The sequence below is a fragment of the Halichoerus grypus genome, chromosome 9 (genome assembly GCF_964656455.1).
Source record: "Halichoerus grypus chromosome 9, mHalGry1.hap1.1, whole genome shotgun sequence".
NCBI lineage: Eukaryota > Metazoa > Chordata > Mammalia > Carnivora > Phocidae > Halichoerus > Halichoerus grypus.
In genome coordinates this window covers 75955754-75969681 of record NC_135720.1, presented here as the reverse complement: position 1 = coordinate 75969681, position 13928 = coordinate 75955754, and positions in this window count along the sequence as shown.

Genomic DNA, 13928 nt, shown 5'->3' with positions numbered 1-13928 from the left:
TTCTGGAGGTCAGAGATCTAAAATCAAGATGTCAACAGGTCTGTGTTCCATGTGGAAGTGACAGGGGAGAATCCATTTACTTACCTTTTTCAATTTCTAGAGGCTGCCTGCATTCTTTGGCTATGATCCCTTCCTCACATCACTCCAGCCTCTTGCTTTGACGGTCACATCTGCTGCTCACTCTGATCCTCCTGATATAGTTTTGGAATATAGGTGTGAGGTTTGGTGGGGTGAGGTCTGGAGCTGACTGCCAAGAAAGAATTCTTGAGATGTCTTTAGTGCAAAATGGTGGTTTTATTAAAACACGGGGACAGGACCCGTGGGCAGAAAGAGCTGCTGCTCTGGGGTTGTAAAGGGTGACTAATTATATACTTAGGAGTTGGGGAGGTAAGGAAAAGGGAGGTTTTCAAAAGAACTGTTGTTGTATGCTAAAGAGGACCTACAAGATATTGGAGGCCTTGCCAATGTCAAGTTAAGGTGGTTTTTCCCTCTAGCAAAGCATTAACATTAAGATAGTTGGAAGTTTCTTGGAGGAATGTTATACTCTGCCTATCACAAGTCCTTGTCAATGGGCTTCAGGTTATAAGGAAATTTTATTTTATTTACATTCCCTCTACCTTTGCTTCCCACTATGGATGGGTAGGTGATGTTAGGGCTCCAGGAAATTGAATCTATGGGTCTCTGGAATTTAGGCTATTGATAAGAATGCTTTTCTCTTGTAAATCACTAAGACATTTGTAAACTGAGGGAGACTCATGTCCTGCAGTACCATGATCTCTATTAGTTAACCATTTGTTTTTCCTTTCCCTTAGCTTTAGGGCAGCCAGGAGTGCCCGAGGAATGTCACACAGATCCCACCTGGGAGTGTGGGGGGGAGGGTTGCAGGGTGTCAGCTTGTGTTTTGTCCTCAGCTTGCCTTCTGCTCCCTCATCACTCCTGCCTACTGCTTATAAGAATCCTTGTGATTACATCGGAGCCACTTGGAAAACGCAGGATAATCTCCCCATCCCAAGATCCTTACCTTAATCACATTGGCAACATCCGTTTTAACATGTAAAGTTACAAATTCACAGGTTTTGTGGATTTAAGACACAGACTCTTCAGGGGTGGTTATCACAGGGATTAAGAGGGCATGGATTATTAACCAATTTAACAGAGAAAGAAACTGAAATAACAGGGGTCACGGAGAGTTTTATGAAATTCCACTCCTAGTTAGTGGAAGAGAAAGGGCTAGGATCTGGAGTTCTGGGTCTTAGATCATGGTAGTTCTCTTTGATCCAAGTGGAGTTCCTTGGGCCACAACCCAAGCAGGCACTTTCACTCTGATTACATTTCTGTGCAGGATAAACCAAGAAGTCAGTGACAATATCTAAAGGCAATACTTTATAGTGAGTTGCCCCTCAGAGTCATGAAGTTTGGACTGGGCCCCATCACCACAGAGACAAGTACAATACTATCCATAAATTGCATGTCTGGGATCAGAATTGTGAGGGTTACTAAAAGGGCATGAGAATTTCTCACTGCTGACTTATTACCTTAATAAGTATTTGAGCAATCAAGTAATTTTTGTTTTTGTGAGGTTACATGTAGATGTTTCCTTAGACCAATCATGGACAAAAAGTTGGGTTGACAATTACCAAGAACAATGCAAAGATAATAACAAGGGTCCACATAATCTAAATGTTTATTGACTGTGTCCTACCAATTAGAAAAGTTGTAACTAGTGAGGTAAATGGCATTATAATAGGAACATATTTACAAATGAATTGACCCTTTATAAAGTTAATTCTCCAATCAAGAGCTAAGTACTACTCTGACTTACTTATCTTACTGATTTTTGGATATTATAAATACTAAATAATACAATGCAAATACAGTAAAAATCAGTTACAAATGACAATGCTGATTTTGCAAGACTCTGTTGGAGAGTTGATCAAACCATAGGCAAGATCACTGACAAATTAGAATTGGAATAGTGAGACTGCTTAATACTTTTGAAGAGAAAATAATAAGGATAATGACAAGATAGAGGCTTCTAAAGAGAATTATTTGATTATCAAATGATTAGCGGAAGCCCTTGGGGAAATTGATGAATATCTCAAATATTTTTGTACTTTTTATGATCCTGTTGTAAAGACCAAATAGAAAACGAAGGATGTTGTCATTCAGAACTTTCATACGTGATGCAATTGAATTCTTTTTAATTTTTGTCCATTCTAAGAATTAGGTAGAATTTTGATTATATTTTGATTGTTACTGAGTATAAAAACATATATCATCTTAATTTAGTTTCATTTTAAGGTAAAATATCATTTACTATTTTTTAATTTATTATTTTCATCTTTATCTTAAACAACTTATTTTACATAGTATTTCCCACTACAAATGACCCTAAGATAATAAGGACTTTCTGTTTCTCAGAGTCTGTAGTCCACCTTTATTGGGCAGGAAAGCGTTTGAAGATTTCTAATTTCAACCATCAGCATATGGTTGCAATGCACGACTTAAGGCTGTCAGTTTTGGGCAGTGTATAGGAAGTTTTAAAGAGGTAAGCAGGACCAGTGACAGATAATTGAGCTTCCTGGGAAGACAGTTTTCTAACAGACCTTCTTGGGTCTTATTGGAAAAAAATCCTTCCTTCAGGGAATAGACAAATAGACCTCCTAGAGGATTTACAGGAGCCAGAGAAACCCCTTAGAGGTCTCCAAAGTGAGAGTGTGTGGCCACTTCTGACCAGCAGCCATAACTCCAGCATCATCAACATGATTCAAAAGAAGGGTGAGCCAGTAAAGTCCTTCAGTCATGGTGAAGCCTCCTAGTGGCCCAGACAGACAGAGATGCGGGCTACGGAACTTGATTCTAGAGGGGTTTGGCTAGACAAAATCGATTAGAGATGCTGAAAAGACAGTTAACAAGAACACATTTGTTGTATGAAACATGGGCTACTAAGTTGTTACTGTACCTATGTACTATGCTTAGTAAATCTGTGTGCACTTAACCCAGGATATTTTTTTATTTTTTCAAGTATGTTCTTTCATAGTTCACTGAATTCCCCAGTAAGAATAATTTTAGGGGCACCTCAGTGGCACCCGAGTGGCTCAGTCAGTTAAGCCTATGTTTCCCTCTCCCTCTGCATCAAATAAATAAATAAAACCTTAAAAAAAAAAAAAAGAATAATTTTAGATTTCATAAAACAGAAATAGTTGAATTGGGGTGAACACCGTTGATTATTTGGAAGTTTCTATAGTAATGTTCCAGAAAGAAAAGTTTTTATTTATTTTTTTAAAAGATTTTATTTATTTGAGAGAGAAAGAGAGCTCGCACAAGCGGGGTGGGGGAGGGGCAGAGGGAGCGAGAAGCCGACTCCCTGCTGAGCAGGGAGCCGAACTCAGGGTTAGATCCCAGGAGCCTGGGATCATGACCTGAGACGAAGGCAGACGCTTAACAGACTGAGCCACCCCGGCGCCCCTCAAGAAAAGTTTTTTAAAAAATAGTATCCTGGGGCGCCTGGGTGGCTCAGTCTTAGGCGTCTGCCTTCGGCTGGGGACATGATCCCAGGGTCCTGGGATCAAGCCCCGCATCGGGCTCCCTGCTCCGCATGAGGCCTGCTTCTCTCTCTCCCACCCCCCCTGCTTGTGTTCCCTCTCTCACTGTGTCTCTCTCTGTGAAATAAATAAAATTAAAAAAAAAAAAATAGTATCCTAACAAGCTAGTTTGAAGAAGTGGTGCCTGAACAGGAACTTGTTCCATCTTGAGTGTTTCCATAAAACTTCTCAAACCATTCTGTTATTTCTTCCTCCACCCCTTCTTTCAAACTCTCTCAATCTCTCTGTCTTTCTCTCTCTCTGTCCCTCCCTTCCTCTGTCTCTCTCTCTCACACACACACAAACAACACCCACATAGAATTTGTTTGTTTATTTAGCCTTCTGGTTCCCTTGCTAAATCATGACTTCTCTAACGGCAAGAGCTGTGGCCTGTTAATGACTTAATTCCAATTCTCTTAATTTAAAAAGTGGGGTAAATGAATCCGTGAACTTGAATAATCTAGTGTTAGAGTTTCACAGGTGGCCTTACTTTTTCTTTCTTAATATCTGGACGCATTCACCTTCTTTCATATTATAAAGCAACAATTTGTACATAGGAACCTAAATCTAATTCCAATAATTTAGCAGTATTTACCTCCTAAAGAGAAGGAAATAAAATCAGATGGTCTTTTATTATCATTTCCAGATTTATGGTTCATTCTAATTGATTATATGTAGATTATATGAAAGGAAGACCAAATACCATTGCGAGTCTAGGGTCCCATGCTGCAATAAATTTCTGAGTGATAAAATCTGCTGTAATTTACTGCAATTTCCTGAGTGTCTACAGTGTATTAGGTTTTTGCTAGATATTTTACATGTAATCTTTATACAAAATATGTGAGATATTTGTAGCCCCTTTTTTACAGAAAAGGAAATTAAGCTTCCTAATTTTCCCTCTATCACAGAGAAAAAAGCCCCGTAAATGGCAGAAACCCAGAAGTTAAACTCAGGGCAGTCAGACTCTGAAGTAATCTGATATATTCTGGGGCTTTCATATTCCTGCAAAAGATACACTCAATTTGGGATTTGGGAGAGAGAGTCGAAAGGGACCATTCACTGGCTGGGAGAATTTAAGTTGGCGTTTATACATAGAGTCCTCTTTCAACAGACGCTTCACCTTTGTGAATTCCGCGGAAAGTTGCATCTGTAGACCCCGTGGACCACAAAAGCTTCCTGACTCAGCTGTGCAGTGATGTAGTGGGTGTGCACTCTCATTAAGCACAGAAAGTCTCTAGGCACAGATGACTACAGCATCCCTCCCCCTCGATTAGGCCTTTCACATGTGGTGCTTTGGCAGCCTGTCTGCCTCTCTGTTCAAAGTAGAGAGGAGGTTACCCATGTACGATGTTTAGCTTGGATCTGGCAGAATAAAAAAAAGCCACATAATTCTGGCAAATACAGAGACTGCTATGTTTGCATTAGATCCAACTGTTGTTTGAAACTATATAAATAGACTTTTCTTTGTTGGATATAATTGGAGTTTATATGCTATCATGTTCTAGTCTCACCTGTAGCTCACGTAATTGCAGCTGTGGGTCCCTTGCAGAATGTGGTATCTGTTTCTGAGTGGTGTGGGCTTGACACTGATGGCTGCTGTCTCCCTGGTTTTGTTGATGAATGCTTTGGGGAAACAATTCAAGGGGCCGTTGAAGCGTAGCTGCCTCATATACACTGTGCGTATGTCTCCATAATACCTCTTCCAAAAGCATGAGCTTATAAACGGAGATTCTTTTTTTTAAGATTTTATTTATTTATTTATTTGAGAGAGAGAGCACGAGCAGGGGTGAGGAGCAGAGGGAGAGAGACAAGGAGACTTGGCTGTGAGCACAGAGCTCGACCCGGGCTTGATCCCCTGACTCCAAGATCATGACCGGAGCCAAAATCAAGAGTCAGATGCTTAACTGACTGAGCCACCCAGGCGCCCCTAAATGGAGATTATTTATCAGTGTTTATATCCCATTAGGTAGCTGGAAGCTAAATCTAACATCTATGTGTCGGCATCCTGAGGCTGTATTTACCTGGACTTTCTCTACTGGCGTCACCTTTCCAGACACTGCTTCTGTCCCCCTCTTCACAGGCCCATTGATAAACCCAGAGGCAGACTGAAGCAGGCTACAGGCAAGGAACATACAGATTAATAAGAGCACTTAATTGACAAGGTTGGAGATTCATATTTCCATTAGAGAGTTTACAATAATTAGTTGTGTGAACTTGAATGAGTTGCTTAATTTTTCTGAACCTTAGTGTCCTCATCTACAAATGAAAGACTCAGCTAATTGACAGAGAAGGCTCCTTTCATCTCTGACATTGGCTAGTTCTACTGACAAATGGCAAGGAAACGTCAATAATTTCTCAGTAAAACTTAAGAGACTTAAGAAATTTTTTTAGGCTTTCCTTTGGTAAAGCAGAGTTGAGAAAGCAAACTACCAAAACAGGGGCATCCTGAGACTGGGCTGGGATGGGGTGAACAGGGCATTTCTTCATGCCCCATACCTGTCTTGTAGTCTCTGCCATTACTGTATTTTTCCTTCCCTTGCTTTCCCAGAGCATCCAGTCTGCTACCCAGAATTGCCTTACTAGCCCCTCTTCCTTCCCAATGCCCCTGCTGTTTTCTTAATCACTCCCCCAGACTATGGCAGTAACCATCCAACTAGCCTCTAACTTTCAGGCTCTCAAAACTCCAATGAATGTTAGAACTTTCTTCCAGGTTAGAATTTTTTTTTTTTTTTGACATTGAGAGAGAGTGTGTGAGTGCCCCTGAGTATGGGAAGTGGGGAGGAACAGAGGGAGAGGGAGAGAGAATCATAAGCAGGCTTCACACCCAGTGTGGAGCCCGATGCGGGCTCAATCTCATGACCCAAGCTGAAATCAAGAGTTGGATGCTTAACCAACTGAGCCACCTGGGTGCCCCAGGTTAAGATTATTGAAGCAAAATCTGTTCATGTCCCTGTCCTATAACAAAATCAAGCTCAATAAAATCACCAAGAGTGAATTCCCACTGACAACAGAGTTGATGCAAACTGCATTTACCTTCATAATTTGTCTCAAATATTATTTTCCAAAAATAATTCTCATTACTCTTCACACAATATATGTTCCAGCAAACTGCCTTCATGGAGTTCCCTACTGATGTATCTTGATGTAATGGATGTTTCTGTTCTCTCTGAAAAAGTTTCCAGAACTTTTCAGCTATGTCTTTCCAAATCTCTGTACACCAAATCATATCCATCCTTTAAGATTTGGCTCAAATATTACTGCATCCTCAAAGTTCTTCATAATACTCCATTTGTAAATACTATCTTCATTTAATGTTCCATAGTATACTTATATTTATCATATTAATATCTCTATATTTCTCTTTTGCACTCATATTGCCTTACAAATAATAATTGTTCAATGAACATTTGATGGGTACATGGTCTACCTGTAAGTCATCACAGACAAGTCATCATCCACTCCAATACCATATTAAGATTTTAAATGGGAAGGAGTAGAACAGAGAGACAGAAACCAGAAGGGGTGTATTAGAATCCTGGGAAAAGGGGATTTGTAAATGCAATTTGTTTTGATTTTCTTCGTGGACATAATATTCAACTAATTTTGAAATTACAACTAACTTTAAAAGAATATTTGATATTTTTATTTTTATTTATTTATTTTTATTAAAGATTTATTTCTTTATTTTAGAAAGGTAGGGCAGAGGGAGAGGAGAGAGAGAGTCTTAAGCAGATTCCCTGCTGAGCATGGAGCCCGATGGAGGGCTCGATCCTATGACTCTGAGATCACGACCTCAAGACTCAGAAAAACAAGAGTCAGATGCCTAACTGACTGAGCCACCCAGGTGCCCCAATATTTTGATTTTTATTAAAGTAACTTATAGCTTCAAAAATTAAGGACTGCCCATTTATTATTAATGGATTTTGCTGTTAATTCTGGATTTAAAATTTCATTGGTTTCAAGTTACATTTCTGTGTAGTCATATCAACAAGGCTTATGCTGATCACAAATGCTACTTTCAGTAAGAAGCCTCTCCTGACCCCAAGCGAGGTATGTTCTTATTCTGCCTTGGATCCTTTGTCTTTCTTTAATTATACCAGCACATTTGGCTGCAGACAGGAAGAGGTTATGTTATTGTCTTCCCCATTATATTTTGTCCTTATTCATCATTTTTTTCCAGCCATAATAACTAAAATTATTCTTTGCACAGAGTAAGAAACAACAACAACAATAATCATAATAATAAGTGATGGATTGAATTGTATTTCTTAAAAGGAAGCTTTTTCTCCTGTTTTTATAAAGCTTTAAGATCCTAAATAGTTGCTAAAATTTGAGGACTTCTCTGTTGCTCATCAGATCATTTCATCATTGTTTATTTCATTTCTTAGCTGAGTGATCATTTTCCTTCATCTTCAAATAGTTTCTCTGTTTCATAGCACATGGAATATGTATTAAGTTGTCTACTTTTGTTTGTGTTTGGCTTGGCACATTGATTTGATTTTCTAGTTCATATAGCTAATATATAAATTATTCCATCCAGGTTCATCCAATACATGTGTAGTCTATTCTGAGGTTGCTTTGGAAGTAAACAATGCATTCGCACTATTTCTGGTGAGAGTTTCAAGAAAAAAAAAAGTAAATATGCAAATTTTAAAATAGTTAACTTGTGTTTTCAGAATTTATGATTATATTTTTTCTTTATAAGACATTAAAAATCAGCTTTTGGTGGGAAAGATAGTTTATGTGGGTTGAGACAAAGGGAGTATATATGAGAGGGAGTTTGAGCACACCAGTAACTACATTTCCTTAAAGGGTGATTCATTTTTTCCTGAGACAGTTTATTTCACTTCTCTGCAATTAAAATTTTCTTTTCATGAGAACAATGGAAATGTGTATAGGAAAAAACTAAAACTATTAGCAATGTAAGTACTGTTTGGGGATTAAACTTGGAATTTAAAGTTTTGTAATATAATTCCATCTTAATTGAGTAAAACCTTTGAGCACTTGCATGCTCTTATCATAGGAAAGAGCTTTCTCTTCAAATTGAGGAATTAGGGTGATATTTTGCTTGTTTTTCCTGTGAGATGGAAGAAATGAGTCATAAATGAAAATGAGATTGAAAAATTACCTATAAGATGTTAATTTCTTTTCAGAGGGAGAGGGAGAGAGAATATCAAGCAGACTCCGCACTGAGCATGGAGTCTAACACAGAATTCGATCTCACAACCCTGAGATCATGACCTGAGTTGAAATCAAGAGTTGGACGCTTAACTGACTGAGCCACCCAGGCACCCCAAGATATTAATTTCTTTAATGTTACTTGTTAGAACAGAAGAATATATAATAAATGGTAATATTACAAAATAGGCTAAAACCATATGTCTAAAGTAGTATATTTCTGTGTCCACACCCTCTGCAGGAGAAAGCTAACATTCTTACTTTACTCCCCAGCTAGATGGTGGAGTTCCTAAGGGCTGCTCACACTACAGTTTCTAAACTGTAGTCACTATGCAGTATCTGGCCTCTTTGGGTCCTAGTGACTGGAGACGGCTGCCTATAAATCAATTTAGAAGTAAATCTGCCTGTTGTCATTGTTGATGATGTTTATCATGAGAACAGCAATGTCGCAGCCAAAGTTACATTCTCCGTATTTGCTTTCAAAACCTCAGACCTTTTGGAATCAAGACCAGGGAAGGAAGAATGACCTCACTTGTTGCCTAGTCTGTAAAGCAGTTATTGATTTATGCCCAGATATTCATAAAATCTCCAGTACAGTTGTATCTTTTTCTGTCTCTCAACCCTCTTGCAGAATTCCAAAGTCTCTTGTGGAAACATTTCTTTCAATGTTTGTGTTTGTCAATATTTTCTTTGTACCTTTTGTGTATGGGAGTGTGCATGCAGGTACTTTGCTGTGTTGGTGGTAGATTATGCTTCAGCCATCCTCTACTCATGACCTTTACTGTGTGACTTATACTTACTGACCATATCATCAATAATATGTTAGTCACTGAAGATCAGATGAGTCATTCTAGGCTCAGCTAGGGGGCTCTGCTTCTTGCTGCAGATTTGTGGGTTTAACTGGGGGAAGGGCTCTGTTTCCTGTTTCTATTATCCTTTTTTGGACCAGTGCACTCACCTAGGTATATTTTTCTCATGACAATGGTAAAAATACAAGAGTCAGGCAAAGATGTGCAAGACTTCTACCCCATTTCATTGCCGAAGTAAATCACATGCCAAGCCCATAGTCAAAGGATGGAAATATATGCTTTGCCAACTGGATTTCATCTTTTGCAAAACAGCTATTCAGATTTTTCCCCACCTTTCTACTGGAGTGTCTGTCTCCTTTTCTGCCTGAATTTTAGGAATATTTTGTATTTTTGCTCAGAATCTATTCTTACACTTTCACCAACATTTAACTCCCAGACAAGTTTATGATTCTATCTAAACAAAAGCTATCTTTTGTTTGCATGAAGGTGCTCCTACCCATCAAATACTCAAAGTCACCATCTTTACTAGTTTTCTATCTCCAAGCAACAGCATTTTGCTCATTTTTTTTTTTTTTCACATTTCTGGATTTATTTTCCTGTGAAATGAGGAACTCCTTGATCAAATCAGTGATGTTTGGATTATAGTGATGATGCAAAAGGCATTCCAGGAGTCCGTGAATGATGAATTTAGCACAGTCTAATCCATATGGAAGACAAATACATATCCAATACAAGTGTGAGTACTGGCAAAGACAAGCTACTGCCCTCTGCTCAATGGAAATGAGTCCATGTAAACAACCTATCCCTAGGTTGTTAGCTGGTTCTCACAGTGACCTCTTTATTAATCTGGTTGGGCATTCAGTACTGACAATACCTATCGGCCTGGTGAAAGGATATCCATTATTTCGGGCTGTTCGTCAACTCCACCCCAACTACCATGACTAATTTGTACATGGACCCATTAAATAAGTATGGTAAGTGAAGATAAAAAGAAAAGACTGACAGCCATAGGACAAGTCATATTTTCCACCTGATTTTTTGATACAGTTTGGTAGGCTTTCACACTGGACTTTAAATTCTACACCATTCTGAGAGGTCCTTTCACATAGAGAAAACATTTTCTTCAAATTCTGTTTCCACTCTGAGAGGTCTGTTTCCAGATATCTTCATCACCAGTCTTCCTATTTTGTTCTTTCCACATCCCAGACAAACCTGACTGCCCATTAACATTGCCTATGAATTGGTGTAGGACTCTAAATTATGTTATGTATTTTTCTGGTAAGAATGGGCAGCTACATGTATTGCCCAAAATTTGCCTACTGCAAGGATTTTCCTTCACCACCCTTTGTCAAGTCACCTGAATGGGCTGTAATGCAGCAGTATTTCATTAGTTCCTGTGCTACCATATTAGGCAGACACACCTGTAGAGCAAGTTTGAATTTTTCTTCCTTTGTCACCTGATTATGGGTAACTTCACATGAAGCTGTAAGTAGGGGCTGAGGAAGGGTCAGCAACGCAACAGGAGGGAGCATGATGAGAATCTGATCTCTCTGCTCGAACAACATACTTGTATCTTCCGACCTGTTAAAAAATATCACATATCACATAGGTGATACTGCTTCTCCAAAGGGAATAGTTATCCATATAAGAAAAAAATAGTTTTTCCCCCGAACCTTTGAGGTTTACACTGATTCTTCTATTTGGGTCAACTAGAGGTGCCAAGAAAACATCTTCATTTGCTGCAGATACTTTGATTATCATTGGCTGTACTGCGTTACAAGACTGATGTGGAAAACTAATCGTATCGCAGCTTGAATCTGCAGGAGAGCAGTCTCTTGCTCTGGGGTTCACTCACAACTAGCTGATTTATGTGTTAAGTTACATGTGAAAATGCAACACCCAAGTGTTGTTTATGTTGCTTTCTAAATCTAAACAGGTCTATTACATGTTGCACTTTTCAACAACCGGTAGATATTAATGGGTACAACTACCAGCTTTTTTCTTAGAGCAGATATCCATAGATACCACAGACCACTGAATCTCTAGAAATTTCACTGATATACTAGTGGCTTAATTTTCAGGGAGTTTATCTTCCACCTTCTGACATTCTTGACATAAGGCATCTTGACATCTAGGGTATCTGGTACTTTCTATTCACAAGTGCAATCATAATGTCATCAGTGTCATGGATCAACATGATGTTCTTTGGAACCTTATATAGTTGATGTCCCTGTGGACTATATTATTACACAAAGCAGGAGAACTAACTTAGCCCTGAGGGAAGACAATAAGGATGTCCCTGCCAGGTAAAAATCAAATTACTTCAGATATGCCTTGCTAATGGAGAAAAGTTTATTTGCCAGATCAATAGCTCCATACCACATGCCACTAGCTATGTTGATTTGCTCCAGTAAAGATACACATCTGGAGGAAAGCTGCAATTAGATTCAATCTTTGATTACATTAATAATAACCTACAGTCATAGATCCATCCAACTTTTGCATTGGCCAAACTGCCAATTTAAACAAGGATGAGCTATAGATCATCACCTCTGCATCTTTCAAGTCATTGATGATTAAAGTAATCTCTGTAATTCATTCAGAAATGAAGTACTGGATTTGATTTAATATTTTAGTAGGGAGGAATAAATTTAGGAACTTCTACTTGGTGTTTCAACCGTGTTAGCCCTAGTCCATGATGAGTCAGGAAGGCAGTTTGTGGATTTTTTTCCATTTGCTGAGTCCAGCTATTTCAACTATAAATATAGGAATTGACATGTGGGAACACCACAGGATGTGTTCATTGATTAACTGGGCCCTGTGTAAGAGACTCAGGCTAAAGCTCTTTTTATCAATGGCCTAACTTTCATATGGACTACAGTACTATTTTGTTTCCCCAAATTAACATTAATTCAGAGCCAGTGTCCCTAAAGTCTGGTTGTTACTCTTTTCCAAGTTCATAGTCAGCATATGTAAATAGCTTCAGAGACCTTTGGAAATGTCTTTGAGAAATATTTATAGTATATATGTATATTAGTTTTCTCCTGTTGTAACAAATTACCACAAACTTAATGGCTTAAAACAACATGCATATATTATCTTACATTTCTCTAGGTGAGAAGTCTGATATAGGTCTCACTAGGCTGAAATCAAGGTAGGGCTATGTTCCTTTCTAACAGCTTTAGGGGAAAATCTTTCCTTGCCTTTTCCAACTCTAGAGGCTGTCCACATTCTTTGGCTCCTGGGTCCCTTCCTCCATCTTCAAAGCCAGCAACATTGCATCTATCTGGCCATTCTTCCTAGTTCCATGTCCCTCTGACTCTCTGACTCTCTGTTCTGCCTCCCGTCCTCTGCCTCCTTCTTCCACTTTAAGGACTTTTGTAACTACATTGGATTCACCTGGATAAAGCAGAAAAATCCCCCTGTTTTGGTCAGCTGATTAACAGTCTGAACTCCACTTTGTCATGTAATCTAACAGGTTTCATGGATTAGGACAAGGACATCTTTGGGGGAATCATTATTCTGCCTACCACAATACTATGGCCTTATAGCAGAGGACTTTCCCAAGAAGATCAGACTCCCCTTCTAAAAAGGACTGCTAACTGGGTGAGAAAGCCGTGCCTTTCTATGTTGATAGTTCAAATTCAGTGTCTTCTCACTGTGCCTAGGGACTTTTTGGTTATTCAGATGAAGAAATACTTTAGTAAAAGGGACTTTTTGGTTATTCAGATGAAGAAATACTTTAGTAAACTATGTTATTCCTTGGCTCACCATAAATAATAAATCACTCTGATAAATTCCTTTATGTCAAAATACTCTAATTTCCACTCTATCCATGATGCCTATTGCAATGTTGGTGCCCACATTGACTCTGATGGCTAGTCACTATTACCTGGACTCCTCTGCTACAGAATTCCATCATCTCTATTAAATTCAGGTACCAATTTTAGTGGCAGAATCCCTCATCATAATTCCTAGCCTATAAAGGACAGCCATCATGGAGATTTCATGGATGCTATTTCTCTTATTACTTAATTTCTTAATGTCTTAGGGAATTGAGCGTTTGCTGGGTCCTCTGGTCAATAAGAATGTGTTCTACTGATACAAAATAACTTCAATCCACAATTCCCATCTCTCTAAGCCTTGATTGCTTCCTACAGATTATGCCAGGGAAATTCTGTCATATAAAAATTTCACTGAATGAAAGCCACCATTAAATCCAGGATTCTGGCAAACAAACTAATAATCTGTTGAAGTCACTTCCAGCTGCTTACAGCGACACATTAGACCAAGAATCTTGATTAAAGACACCTATATTAATAAATTTATCCTTCTTCTCTGATGTCATATTCTTTGA